At 39.7% G+C, this 13155-nt stretch overlaps 1 long non-coding RNA gene across 1 annotated transcript; it reads right to left on the bottom strand.

Moving 5' to 3' along the window:
• Window positions 1-3701: 3701 nt before the first annotated feature.
• Window positions 3702-12411, bottom strand: LOC137095936 (uncharacterized). The gene is made up of 3 exons (XR_010909082.1): window positions 12322-12411; window positions 7768-7849; window positions 3702-3777 (listed from the first exon to the last, which is right to left on the bottom strand). It is a non-coding gene; the product is annotated as an uncharacterized lncRNA (long non-coding RNA).
• Window positions 12412-13155: the final 744 nt, after the last annotated feature.

The following is a 13155-nucleotide window of genomic DNA, read 5'->3' as shown; positions in this document are numbered from 1 at the left end:
GCTCCTTCAGCTGCTCCTTCGAAATGCCCAAGGACCTCATGCCTCTTGCCCTGCATGCGGCCTGGAGCTCAGACACACTCAGCCCATTGACACGTTCCCTGGAAATCATTTCCTTGTCTGCTTTGATAGACATGAGCTTCATCAGAAGCTGGAAGCGGAGGAGGTTGTTGGTGCCAATGGGCTGCAGGTCCAGCAGTTTGCAGAGGATGATCAACTGCAGCCTCTCCAGGTGCTCCAGGGTCAGTTTGTCCTCAAAAAGCTTGGAAAACGGAATAATCTCCTGGGTGCTGGGCTGCTGGCTGCTTTGCCGGACCTTTTGAACATAGGAAGAGAATTGCTGTGTGGCTTCTCCTGTACTGGCTTTGTTCCTTCTGGCCAACTCCGCAATGGTCTCCTGTAAGAACTTGGCTAGCTCCAGCTTGGCACTCAGTTTCTTCCTTTGTTTTAATTCCTTTTTGGATTCGGTTTCAAAGGTTGAGGGAAGCATTTCAGGGAAGAGTTTCAAAAACACTGGCAAAAGTGAGCCGTATTCCAATGTTTAGTGTTGAAGAAAAGTAGTAATAACTAAAGTTATTATCAGGCAGTCTTCAACCTTTGGAAATATAGTTGGCATCAGAATAGCTTCTGTCCTCCCTCAGGATACTTGCCAGTCTATAGAGCATTCCAAACACTTTTCTTGAATAAAAGTTAACGTACTTACAATTTTAAGAGTATATTATTAACACTTTTACTGTTTTGTATTGGGATACTTCAAAGGGCTAATTTTGTATTAGACAATATTAACATAAAATTGGTTTACTGTACCCTCAACATTAGCCAAGACTATTAATAAATATGACATATTAAAAAAAAACACTGGCAAAAGGAATTCCATAAAGGGTATGATGATGAACACCAGGAAGGGGACCAGGCGGAAGAGATCAGCAGACGTTCTCATCAGCCTTCGCCTTTTCCTCCGCGTGAGCACCTGCTCATGTAACAGTCTCCACACCATCCTACTTTGGTATCTATCCAAAGCAAGTGGAATCCGTTGTAATAGTGTTTCAGTTCATCTACAATCCTCTGTCAGAGTGATTTCTTGGCAATGGTGGTGGCTTGGTCAACGGGGACCTTGGTCACCTCACTGTTTGTTTTTGGAGTGCTTTGATCAGGCGGAGGCTTGTCCTGGAGTTCTTGCTGCCAGTAAGCGAACGTGTGAAGCATTCGCAGAGACTTATTCCCCAAGTGAGGCAGCCCAACGCCCGGTCGTATTCTGCAGAAAGGCTGTTGGCTTTCAGAGTCCCTCCGAGGTGTGCAGTTAAGGTGGGAATCCACCAAATGGACAAATGCAACTAATGGGGGTAATGGAGAGCAGTTGGAGTGAACAAACAGATGAGGTCCCCTGGACCTTTCATTTTTTCTTCATAGTTCTGAAATTTAAAAAAAACAGATGAAGACATTTAGTATGTTATAGCCAATGGCAGAGAAACACGCAAATCATGTCAGTCTATACATAAGTGGTACTTTTACAAGTAGAGACAATATCTTGCTCATACGTTGAAGAAATTTGGAGAATACCAATTGGTACAAACATGTAGGTTCTAACCTGAATTAAATCTCAGATGTTTGAGAGTGTGAGGCTGGGTGTGTTGTCTATCTCTTCCTTGAATCGGTGGTATTTAAAGAGGCACCGATTTATTCTTAAGCAACTGATTCAGTAGATCTATTCCAGCTGGATAAGAAAGTGGATTTAGGGTGATAAACCACCACCATAGGTTTAGATTAAGGTTATGAACACGATTTGTTAAAAAAAAAAATGGGATCTCCCACGCCTTATCTAGTTAAGATGCTTTGGCTGTAATACCCATACATAGAGAAGCAAGCTCCAATGAACTCAACTGCACCCACGTCCAAGAAAATATTCCCCGAATTGCACTGCACCAGGGAAATGATCAACTGTTTAAAAGGGCATGATAGTTGAGTACAACTAAATGAGATTCAATCACTTCTGTGCTTTCAAGTTGTTTCTGACTTAAGGTAACTGTAAGGCAAAGTGATGACAGGGTTGGTGATTAACCCAAGGTCACCCAGTGGGTTTTCATGGCTGAGTGGGCAAACTGAGGAGAAAGCACGAGGAGAAAAACATAGAAGACGTATGCCCCAGTGTTAGTTCTCCTTTATAAATGGTATCAGCAATACACTTGAATCTGTGTTTTTGTTGATTGATTAGGAATTTGGGTTGCCTGAGTTCCACTTAACTGGGAGTCTTATGTACTTCCCTTCTCCTAAAGCCTGTAAAAGGAAACCCTTATTCACATAGCCCAGCTTAGTAAACTGCCCCGAGTCGCCTGCGGACTGAGAGGGACGGTATATAAATATTTTGTTGTTGTTGTTCATTCATTCATTCATTTCCAACTCTTTGTGACTTCATGGACCAGTCCATGCCAGAGCTCCCTGTCGGTAATCACCACCCCCAGCTCCTTCAAGGTCAATTCAAGGTCACTTCAAGGATCCCATCCATCCATCTTGCCCTTGGTCGGCCCCTCTTCCTTTTTTCCTTCAGTTTTCCCCAGCATAATTGTCTTCTCTAAGCTTTCCTTCCTTCTCATGATGTGGCCAAAGTACTTCATCTTGGCCTCTACTATTCTTCCCTCCAATGAGCAGTTGGGCTTTATTTCTTGAAGTATGGACTGGTTGGATCTTCTCGCTGTCCAAGGCACTCTCAGAACTTTCCTCCAACACCACAGCTCAAAAGTCTCTATCTTCCTTCGCTCAGCCTTCCCTAAGGTCCAGCTCTCTCATCTGTAGGTGACTACAGGGAATACCATTGCTTTAACTATGCGGATCTTTGTTGCCAGTCTGATGTCTCTACTCTTTACTATTTTATCAAGATTGGTGATTGCTCTCCTTCCAAGAAGTAAGTGTCTCCTGATTTCCTGGCTGCAGTTTGCGTATGCAGTAATCTTTGCACCTAGAAATACAAAGTCTGTCATTGCCTCCACGTTTTCTCCCTTGATTTCCTAGTTGTCAATCAGTCTTGTTGCCTAACCTTGGTTTTTGTATGTTTAACTGCAACCCAGCTTTTGTGCTTTCTTCTTTCACCTTGATTAGAAGGCTCCTCCACTCCTCCTCACTTTCAGCCATCAAAGTGGTGTCATCTGCATAGCTAAGGTTGTTAATGTTTCTTCCAGCAATTTCCACCCCAGCCTTGCATTCCTTAAGCCCCGCACATCGCACGATGTGTTCTGCATACAAGATGAATAGGTTGGTGAGAGTATACAGCCTTGCCGGACACCTTTCCCAATCTTGAACCAGTCTGTTGTTCCATGGTCAGTTCTGACTGTTGCTACTCGGTCCTTATACAGATTCCTCAGGAGAGAGACAAGGTGATTTGGTATGCCCAGTCCACCAAGAACTTGCCACAATTTATTATGATCCACACAGTCAAAGGCTTTAGAATAGTCAATAAAACAGAAATAGACGTTTTTCTGAAACTCCCTGCCTTTCTCCATTATCCTGCAAATATTGGCAATTTGGTCTCTCGTTCTTCTGCCTTTTCTAAACCCAGCTTGTACATCTGGCAACTCTCTCTCCATGTACTGTATAAATATAGTAAATAAATAAATAAATCAATAAATAAATAAATAAATAAAGATGGAGGAGAGTAGTGGAAAGGCTGAGCCAACCATAACCTTGATTTGTATCACCTGTTTTATTCTCACCTTTGTCTTGGTTTTGCTAGCTCTTCTAACCGTGACGAGCACCATTTCTTCTTCGTCACTTTCGGAGCAGGGGGTTCTATTGGAGACATAATGGCAAAAAATAATCCACTTTGTTTTGCTGCACTTCGACACAATGCTGACTTGTTTTAGGGACATGGCCCCATGACTCCAGTGCCACTACAATTCTGACATTTCTTCAAATGTCAGAAAGTTTGTTTGTGAAAAGACCAACAGAATTGGTATTGCACCACCTCATGCACAAACTAACTTAAATCAAGGCAGCTGCTAGTCTTTCAACAGCCTCTGGGCAGAATTGAAATGAAGGTGGAAAAAACAGACAGCTGGCCAGCTTAGCTGTGCAGGGAATCCACTGCGGGGAGAGGCAAGGGTCAGACAATGTGAATGGTTCAAGGCAGTAGAGAAGACCTTTGGATCTCTGCTTGCCAAGCCCCTCTTATCCTTCCCCACGACAATTGCAAACTGTATTCAGTCAGCAAATACAAAGCAAGCTCTCCCGCAGACTAAGTCACCTGTCGACAGGAAAAGAAGAAGATTGAACTGGGCGTGCTACTTTAACACGACCAACCGCAAGAGTTGCAACCCTTTCCTCTGGTATTTGCAGAAGGAGAGAGGGGGACTTCCATATAGTTGAACTTAAAAGCAAACTACCATTGTCCCTTAATTGTAGTGGTTTAGCATGCCAAATGTAAAAGGTATTTCAAAATGATGGACCCAGTTTCAAAGCAGTCTATTTCATGATGGACATATGTTAGAATTACACAAAACATGACAAATGATTTAATGAGTTATCAAGTGGTGCCTTTTGTTGTGGGGCTCCCACCTTGACAATGACTGGGGCTAGGGGCTGTTTGTGTGCTGGGAGAACACCCAGTGACAATCTTTCCAAATTCGAGGCTCCATCCTTCCAAGTGGAAAAGGTGCCATTCATGGACAGTTTGGGGTTGCAGAAATATAGTGATTTCAAACTGGGTCTATCTTTTTGAAGCACCCTATACTTTACTAACCAATATGTATAATGAACCTTTCAAATTACATAAGCTCACATTTTTCTGCCTTTTGGCCTGTTTGATTGCCAAGGGGATTGTGGTATGCCACAACATATAGGTGGTGAGTCCTGCATTCCAGGTAGTGTGACATAATTTACAAAGCCTTGTATTGAAAGGAAGCTCTACCTTTCTATGGGAACCAAGAAGCTTGCTGTTCAGATAGGGCAGTTGTTCTCAACCTGTGGGTCCCCAGATGTTTTAACCTACAACTCTCAGAAATCCCAGTCAGTTTACCAGCTGTTAGGATTTCTGGGAGTCCCCTGCTTGGGATCAAGAAAGTGGAGCAGAGAAAAGTAATGCCCACAACATACTCAAAACAATATCTATTTTTCCAATGTTGCTGCAGCAGGGCTTCTGATTCCTCTGAAAAAACTGGAATAAGACTTTTCATGGGTTTCCCCTGTGCATTCAAAGATATGGCCAAACAACAAGGGGAAAACTAGAAAGTAGGGCTGGGCGGTTTCGTTTCGTTAATTTGTAATTCGTTAATAATTCGTTAATTTTCTTGATTACGAAGCAATAAAAAACCATTCTGGAGCAATTTTTTAAAAAAACGAATTTTTAAATACGTTTTGTAAATACTTCGTAATTCGTTATGTATTCGTTTCGTTATCGTTTTGAGGTCATTTCGTTATTATTTCCGCATGTCTGGGGCAAGTTTTATAGTTGTTTTTTGTTTAATTAGTGAAAAAAAATTATAATATCACACCAACAGTCAACAACAGAGGGAGAGGAAAGCTTCAGAAGTTCCCCCGTCCCATTTGGAGGTTTTTTAGCGTATTTCGCGGTCGCGTCCACCATTAACGAATCGATTCGTTATTGTTTCGGAAATCGTTTCGTTAATGTTTTGTAATTTTTTCACATTTACAAAATTTCGTAAATATCGAACTTTTTAAAATGAAAATTTTGTAATTATTTTAAATAACGAAAAGCAAAACCCCCCAAAAAACGAATCGATTTTAGAAACAATTTTTTCCGTTGTTACCCAGGCCTACTAGAAAGCCATTGCTTTGAAATGGTATCATGGGATAAACAGTGTTAACACTCATTGCTAAGAATCTGTTAACACACATGCACCAAACCACCTTCGTGCAATAAGTTTGAAAAATGCTACTCAGAATGTGAAAACATACTCCAAATATGAAAATTCAGAATGCATTTCGGACATTTCAATGAATTTTGGATATGGCCATACCTAAACAAATAAACATAGCGTAGAGACAGCTTAAGGAATTGAGGAAAATGAAGAAGAGGTGACTAGCGAAAGTTGGACTACAAATAGTTGGAATGCATGGACAGTCAGACGGGGAATTTAGCTCACACAAGAGGTATCTCACACCACAGACCGGGGGAGCCTCATATCTGACTCTAGAGCAGTGGTTCTCAACCTGTGGGTCCCCAAGTGTTTTGGCCTACAACTCCCAGAAATCTTGTTAATGTAACTGATTTCCAATATTTTAGCAAGTGTCTTTCCTCCCAGAAACACAGATTACATTTTTTTAAAAAATTACAGTTATAGATATCTCCACTTTGGAGGTTTAAAACAATTTTTTAAGGAATGGAACTGCTAATATTATTATGAAACTGTGTTTTTCCAGGGAGTTAAGGGAAATTTGGATGCTGTATTAATTTATTTCAAGGACAGTTCACTCCATCCAGATGGGGATTAAAACACAAGTTATTTTTAAACATAAGTCATTTGTAAAATGCTGTTTGGTATAATAATCTTTATTTTAGGACCTAATCGTACTGTGATTATTTATTATTGTGAGAAATAAATGCCTTGATGTAGAAAAGTCAATTTGTCTAATTTCTTTTCCAGATGTTGTTGCTGCTGTCATTCCAGGCATCAATTGAGAAAAGAAGAGGTCATAATCATTCTCTCATATCTGATGCACATATGGAGCAGCGATCACCTTGATAAACCAGAAGATGGGAGAACTGCTTATGAAATGTGGCTTCACCCAGTATAAATAAATGGCCATTCGTGCAATGGTAGGTACATCACTCAAGGTGGAGCCGTTTTTTTAAATTTAGGGCCCTTCTACACAGACAATTAACCCAGAATATCAAGGCAAATAAGGCACAATATTTGCTTTGAACTGGCTTATCTGAGTCCACACTGCCATATAATCCAGTTCAGTGTGGATTTTATACAGCTGTGTGGAAGGGGCCTAAGTCTTAAAATGAGGGCCTTCCTCTAGGTTGCTTCTGGATTTCATATGTGACAATGAAAAATGAATTTGGTATTTTAAATGTGTAAATTTGAATTACCGTATATACTCAAGTATAAGCCGACCCGAATATAAGCCGAGGCATCCAATTTTACCACTAAAAACTGGGAAAACTGATTGACTCAAGTATAAGCCAAGGGTGGGAAATGCAGCAGCTACCGGTAAATTTAAAAATAAAAATAGATACCAATAAAATTATATTAATTGAGACGTCAGGAAGTGAAATGTTTTTGAATATTTACATAAAACTGGAATTTAAGATAATACTGTCCAACTCTGATTAAAGCATTATTCTAAGCTTCTCCGATGTAAATGTGCTTAAGTATCCTTCCAATTATTCATTTTATTTATTTACAACATATGTATCCCGCCCATATCAGCCCGAAGGAGACTCATAATAATAATAATAAAGAGAGGAAAATCATAAATGTTATAAACTTAATAATAATAGAGTAAAATAAGGGAAACATAATAACAGTAGTAATAGAGTAAAATAATAAATGTAATAATAACAATAATAAAGTAAAATAATAAATGTAATAATACAAGAGTAAAATAATAAATGTAAAATAATAATAACAATAACAGAGTAAAATAATAAATAACCTTGACTCGAGTATAAACCAAGGCGGACTTTTTCAGCCTAAAAAAAGGGATGAAAAACTAGGCTTATACTCGAGTATATATAGTAAGTTTATATATAGTAAGCTACTGGCACTGCCTTTAAAAAAACGGATTTGTAGTTCATACAAAGTGATACTGTACCTGGAGGGGTGATGGGAGGAAGCGTGGTGTTTCTTAAATTCTCCTCCAGGAGCCGCTCCCTCCTCTCCTGCGCTCTGATGCCCTGTAAGCAAGAATACTGGGATTAGACAAACTGAAAGCCTCGGTGTTACTGCTACTAATTCTTAATAAGGGAAATGTGCAGAGACACTATTGTTAAGGTTCTGGTCTTAGCTGTGGGACAATGAAGAGATTTCCATGACTCAGTCAGTAGTAGAGATCTCTCTGCCCCCGCCCCCTCTCTCTTTTCCCCTCCTCCTCCTCCTCCTCCTATTACACACTTCAACTTCTATTGTGTTAAAATATTGTTATCTTGGCTCTCTTCACCATGGAATAGCTTTTCGATCACCTCATCTTCCTTTTCAAGGAAGATTTTGGGAAAGATGTCAAACATCAAACGTGGCAAACTTTCCAGGTGGAGAGAGTTGACTCCTTTAAATTTGGATACATCTACACTATGCAAAGAAGGTAGATTGACACCACGAACTGCCATGGCTTAATGTTATGGAATCGTGGGAGCTATACTTTTTACAAGGCTTTTTGGCCTTCTCTGCCAAATAGCAGTGATAGCTGACTGAACAAGAACTCTCGTGATTCCACAGGACTGAGCCATGCCAGTCAAAGTTGTATCATACAACATTACTATTTGACTGACCAAAAAAAAAAACACTTTATGTCACAGCAAATGAGATCTATATATTGGATTATTATTATTATTTCACTGACACAAAAACACAGCATGTCACAGCAAATGAGCTCTATATGCTGGATTTCACATCACAAAATCACAAGTCACACTTCCCAAGCATCATAGAATCAAAGAGTTGGAAGAGAGCTCATGGGCCATCCAGTCCAACCCCCTGCCAAGAAGCAGGAATATTGCATTCAAAGCACCCCCAACAGATGACCATCCAGCCTCTGCTTAAAAGCCTCCAAAGAAGGAGCCGCCACCACACTCCGGGGCAGAGAGTTCCACTGCTGAACGGCTCTCACAGTCAGGAAGTTCTTCCTCATGTTCAGATGGAATCTCCTCTCTTGTAGTGTGAAGCCATTGCTCCATTGCATCCTAGTCTCCAGGGTAGCAGAAAAGAAGCTTGCTCCCTCCTCCCTATGACTTCCTGTCACATATTCATATATGGCTATCTTGTCTCCTCTCAGCCTTCCCTTCTGAAGCCTAAACATGCCCAGCTCTTTAAGCCACTCCTCATAGGGCTTGTTCTCCAGACCCCTGATCATTTTAGCCACCCTCCTCTGGACACTTTCCAGCTTGTCAATATCTCTCTTCAACTGTGGTGCCCTAAATTGGACACAATATTCCAGGTGTGGTCTAACCAAGGTAGAATAGAGCACGGGTAGCATGACTTCCCTGGATCTAGACACTATGCTCCTATTGATGCAAGCCAAAATCCCATTGGTTTTTTTTTTTTTTTGCCGCCACATCACATTGTTGGCTCATGTTTAAGTTGTTGTCCATGAGGACTCCAAAATCTTTTTCACACGTACTGCTCTCGAGCGTGTGTTCCCCATTCTGTATCTTTGCATTTCATTTTTTTTCTGCCTAAGTGGAGTATCTTGCATTTGTCCCTGTTGAATTTCATTTTGTTAGTTTTGGCCCATCTCTCTAATCTGTTAAGATTGTATTGAATTCTGCTCCTGTCCTCTGGAGTATTGGCTCTCCCTCCCAATTTGGTGTCATCTCAAAACTTGATGATCCTGTCTTCTAACCCTTCGTCTAAGTCATTAATTAAGATGTTGAACAGGACCGGGCCCAGGACGGAACCCTGCTTGTGGCACTCCACTCGTCACTTCTTTCCAGGATGAAGAGGAAGCATGGGTGAGAATCACCCTCTGGGTTCGTCCATTTAACCAATTACAGATCCACCTAACCGTAGTTTTGCCTAGCCCACATTGGACTAGTTTATTTGCCAGAAGGTCATGGGGGACTTTGTTGAAGGCCTTACTGAAATCCTGATATCCAGGGACTGACTATCAATTGCTCAAGGACCAACAACAGTCCAAAAACAACCACGTTGAGTAGCATTGATATGAGACTGGGGTCAAATCCTTGCTCAGCCATAGAAACCTGCTGAGTAACCTTTGGTAAATCATTCTCTCTCAGCTTCAGAGAAAGGCAACGGTAAACCTCCCCTTGATAAATCTTGCCAGAAACGTTCAGTCAAAGATCACTTCTACGTCAGCATCAACTTGAAGGCACAGAGCAACAAGAGCCATGAGGCACATTTCTACACCGTCTCCAAAACTGCCGTCAGCTATGGAAATCCTCAACAATTTCTAGGAGTGTTCATCTCTTAGAAAGACCACTAGATGTTCCTGAGGGTTGAAGGTCTTATCAGATCAAGACCTAGATGCCAAAAAATGCTTTGTATTATGACAAATTGGTGTGGGAAAAATATTTTTCCCTTTAGCTATTATAAGACTGCAGATAAGGTCAGAAGGAACAAGGGAGTTGGGGTGTATGTTAGGGTCCCCACGAAACAGAAAGTCCTTTTGCTTAAGAGCCTGCCATTGCTTTACGACACCAATAATGAAGGAGACAAACTAAACACAGTTGGCCTTCTAGTGTAAATGGGAAAGATGAACTGACACTGAGCATCTGGCCCTTCATTGTTTAAGATCACATGTTTTCTTTTTCTTTATGCAGTATGTTAATAATCAAATATTTGTATGCAGTCAGGCTTTAGAGCAAGGAAATGTCCTCTAACTGTAATTTTAGCCTGGTCAAGGTAATAGACCTTTCTCATTAAGTGCTTCCAAATTTCAATCTATCCATGAACGTGAAAAATCTGTGCTAATTAAGGCCTGTCATATCGGCCAATAGTGCAGAGAGAAGGTAAAAGGTTTCCAAGGGACTGTTTTAAAGCTACAGGATATTACATTAACGAGAATAGGATTGTATGGACTTTGTAATGTCATTATGTAGGTTTTTCAGAAAACATTCAGCTGGACTGTTTTAAATATGAGGGCTTAATTGTTTTGATTGGGGTGAAAGAAGACTGTTTTAAATATAGACTTTGAACAATATTTATGATGTACTGGTCTTTGTTTTTGTCTATTTATTCCTAAAGGAAAGAAGAGTTTCCAATTGTTGTTGGCTGACAGCATTCTTATGTGATGCGGATTCCCTTGAGTTGTTGTTTTATTCATTTACAAGACTCAATAATAATCATCATCATCATCATCATCATCATCTCAATAATGAAATTCAACAATATATTTAAAACAATGGTTTAAAACTGTACAAAAGTTTCAATGAAATATAAATGTACCATATTTAAAAAAACAAATAAAAAATTATATAGTTAAAAACACTGAAAACTACACCACTTAAATTAGTTATACCAACATGGCATTGAATCGTTGCCCTATATGTAAGCTCCCTTGAGTCCCCTACAGGGCTGAGAAAGGCAGGGTATAAATAAGGTAAATAAATCAATAAACAAATTCAAAGACTATATATACATCTTTAAAACAGCACCATACAACATTACAGCCTATCTCAGTCAGTTTCTAAAATCCTGGTGGTAATAAATGTTTTAATTTGCTGATGGAAGGAGACCAAGGACAGGGTCTCCCTTGGGAGGGAATGGGGACACCAACCAAGGAGGCCCCCTCCCTTGTTCCCAACAAACAAGCCTGAGAAAGTGGCAGGATAGAGAGAAGAGCCTCTCCACAAGATCTTAGGTCTCTAATGGGCTCAAAAAAAGGAGATTCAATTCTTCAAATAGCTTGATGGGTCATCAAGCTGGGTATGATCACTTTGAATCATACCCAGAAATGGATCAGGCAGTGGAGATATTGCAACCATAGAGCCATATACTCCCTGTCACCAGCCCCAGTTAACCATCGGGATGCAGCTCTGCAGTTTTCAATTGCAACCCAAAGTAGCGTACATAAGAGTCATCCCGATGGGATTCAATGGCACTTCTTCTTAGACCGCCATCTAAAAATGCAATGTATTTCCTTAGCAGAATGTCCCACTGAACATAGAAGGCTTAAGGTACACTCCAGAAAATAAGCTTAATTAAATTTAGTAGGACATAGTTATGATATCAATCTTTTTGAAATCAAAATGTTGATTTTGAATTTTGTGTTTATTTGTCCAAGATATTGCTTTACTATCAAAACATTTGAATATTGGATTTTGTGTGTGTGTGTTCTTATCTGTTGTGAACCGCTGTGAGTCGCTTTCGGGCTGAGAACAGCGGTATATAAGTAAAGTAAATAAATAAAATAAAATAAAATAAATAAATATTTGTGTGACTAGAATTCTTGCAAATGGGGTTTCTCCACGGTAAGGAAGTTTTTCTGGAATGGTGAAATTCTTCTATACAAAATTAGGCTCAGTTGATAGTGTCTTCTATCTATTTTTAAAATATATCAACTGTATCCTTGAGACTAATTAAGGACCAGAAATTTCCATAGTGTGCATAGGCTATCATAATATCATAGTATGCATATTCTGATAGCCACGCATGGTAAGCATTTATTACCTAAACATATATAGATCCAACTTACTTCCGTTTTGATAAGCTCCAGAAGCTCCATTTTCTTTCTTTCCTGTAATTCGATCTCTTCTTTTGTGACCACAGGAGGGAAATGCCACTTAGAGCGCTGAAAATAAAGAAGAAAAGGAACATATTTATTGTTTCCATCTCACCTGAGATCAGAACTGAAGCTCTATTCTGTACGAGTGGCAGCTGCCTATACAGGTTAAACATCATTCATCTGTAATTCTTAATTCCAAAATACTCTGAAATGCATTTTTTTCTACATGGGCAACTCACATAGTGACACCTTTGCTCTATGATGGTACCAATGTACATAAACTTTGTTTCATGCACAAAATTGTTAAAAAAAATATTGTCTACAATTACTTCCAGCTATGTTTATAAGGTGCATATGAAACATAAATGAATTTTTGGTTGAGACTTAGATCTCATCTCCAAGATATCATATTATGCAAATATTGTAATTCCAAAATCTCCTAAAATTTCAAACACTTCTGGTCCCAAGTATTTTGGAGAAGGGATGCATAACCTCCACTTGTGGAACTGTACTAAATGCTTTGGGGAGAAACCTGCTTGGTTTGCATGAAAGGGAGGAAGTGTTTTTATGCTTTTCTCATATTGAATATTTTTTTTGTAATTTTGCCTAAAATACACACTTGGGCAAGTCATTTCTCCTGAATATTTTCCCCTGAAGTAGTGAATATAAATGTTCTTTTCTAATTTTGAAAACTTAGTTGCAAAATTTAGAAAAGTGTGAAATTAGGTAAGTCTGCAGTAAAATGTGAGAAGAACATGGTTTTACTCAGTTCTTGTGGGTTTTTTCGGGCTATATGGCCATGTT

This window comes from Anolis sagrei, chromosome 1 (genome assembly GCF_037176765.1).
Source record: "Anolis sagrei isolate rAnoSag1 chromosome 1, rAnoSag1.mat, whole genome shotgun sequence".
Taxonomy (NCBI): domain Eukaryota; kingdom Metazoa; phylum Chordata; class Lepidosauria; order Squamata; family Dactyloidae; genus Anolis; species Anolis sagrei.
The sequence above is the reverse complement of the archived record's forward strand: the minus strand, read 5'-3'. Positions and strand labels throughout refer to the sequence as shown.